The sequence below is a fragment of the Tupaia chinensis genome, unplaced genomic scaffold (genome assembly GCF_000334495.1).
Source record: "Tupaia chinensis unplaced genomic scaffold, TupChi_1.0 Scaffold000201_1, whole genome shotgun sequence".
NCBI lineage: Eukaryota > Metazoa > Chordata > Mammalia > Scandentia > Tupaiidae > Tupaia > Tupaia belangeri.
Genome location: NW_006159676.1, coordinates 2,345,464 through 2,347,313, shown reverse-complemented (window position 1 = coordinate 2,347,313; position 1,850 = coordinate 2,345,464). Strand labels below are relative to the sequence as shown.

Genomic DNA, 1,850 nt, shown 5'->3' with positions numbered 1-1,850 from the left:
GGGAGGGTTTTTTTTTTTTTTTTGGAGCGGGGTGGGGAGGGAACCTTGGAGTCCTGGAGGTGGCTAGACCCCTGGGGGACCCCAGCCGAATCTCTGTGCTGGTCCTCAAGGGGCAGGTTCCCAGCTTAAGGGCGTCCTTGGGGGAGTCCCAGAGGAGGTGTGGGTCAGGGAGTGTCCTGGCCCGATGAGAGCCATTGGAGGTGGGTTAGGACCCTGGCTGTGGGTCCCCTATGTTACCCAATGTGTGTGTCAGGACAGAGTGATCAGAACTGTCACTTTCTTTTTTTTTTTAAGGTTTTTCGTGCCCTCCAGAGAGACAGACAGAGAGACAGAAAGCGAGAAATCACCCCCCAGGGGGGATGGTCACGCCGCAATCCCTTCTCCTCCATTCTCCTCTCGGGATCTTGGGCACGCACGCACACGCGCCCGGCGTGAGTTTAAGCCACCGGTTCCGGGACTCGAACTGTGGTCGGCTACATGGGAGTTCAGGGACGTAACCATTATGCCATCTCCTGGTCCCAAGACTGTGTTAGCTGCAAACTGTATCATGCTTGGTGGGATGAGGCCAGATCTTGTAAATGGTGGCAGTGGGGGCCGCAGGAGGCCAGGCCTTTTAAACTGTCAAGGGTCGGGCCCCCGTGAGATCAGCCTTAGACATTATAAAGTGTCGTGCACGGGTGAAATGCTTCAAAATCTGTGAAAATGGTGGGCCAGCATAGCCGTTATGTCACTGGACTCCCACATGGCCAACTGCGGTTCGAGTCCTGGACCCGGTGGTTTGAAACTCACACCGGGCACATGTGCGTGCGTGCCCAAGATCCGGAGAGGAGAATGGAGGAGAAGGGATTGCGGTGTGGCCATCCTCTCTGGGGGATGGGGGATTTCTCACTTTCCATCTCTCTGTCTCTGTCTCTCACCCCAGCAAAGGCATGTACCCTATGGTAAAAATATCTAAACATAAAAAAATAGGAGCTGGCAAATGACATGGTGGTTAAAGTGCAGAACTCTCACACGGCCGACTACAGTTCAAATCCCAGACCTGGTGGCTTGCTTTTCCATTTTCCTTTCTTTCTCTGTGTTTCTCTCTGGTCATATTTTTAACTACTTAATTAATTAAATTAAAAAATAGGGACTAGCAGATGGTGCAATGGTTATGTCACTGGACTCCCTCATGGCTGACTGTGGTTTGAGTCTCGAACCCAGCAGTTAGAAACTCATGCTGGGCGTGTGTGTGTGTGTGTGTGCCCTGAAATCCCAAGACGAAATTGGAGGAGAAGGGATTGAGGCGTGGCCATCCCCCTGAGGGGGGTGATTTCTCACTTTCTGTCTCTCTGTCTCTGTGGAGAGTGCATGTACCCTATAGAAAAAGTCCCTCTTTGGGACCAACAGTTAGCGTAATGGCTATGTCGCTGGATTCCCACATAGTCGACCGTGGTTCACGTCCCGGACCCGGTGGCTTAGAACTCACGCCGGGCGCGTGTGCGTGCGTGCCCAAGATCCCGAGAGGAGAATGGAGGAGAAGGGATTGAGGCGTGGCCATCCCCCTGAGGGGGGTGATTTCTCACTTTCTGTCTCTCTGTCTCTCTGTCTTTCTGGTGAGCGCACGTGCCCTATAGCGAAAACCTCTCCAAAAGAAAAAAAAAAGTCCCTCTTTAAAAAGAATCATAAAATAAGTAACAATTTTTAGAAGTTTTCAAAGAATCTTTTATTTATTATTATCAGTATGTTTCAATTTGCTTTGGGGCATGTGCACTTCCCAGAGAGAGAGACAGAGATAGAGAGAAAGTAAGAAAGCAAGCCGCCAGGTCTGGGACTTGAACTGCGGTCAGCCATGTGGGAATCCAGTGCCT

At 51.3% G+C, this 1,850-nt stretch overlaps 1 protein-coding gene across 2 annotated transcripts in view; it reads left to right on the top strand.

Moving 5' to 3' along the window:
• Positions 1-1,850, top strand: part of KCNN1 (potassium calcium-activated channel subfamily N member 1) — a 36,197-nt gene that overhangs the window by 14,404 nt on the left and 19,943 nt on the right. The gene's annotated exons all lie outside the window — the stretch shown is intronic.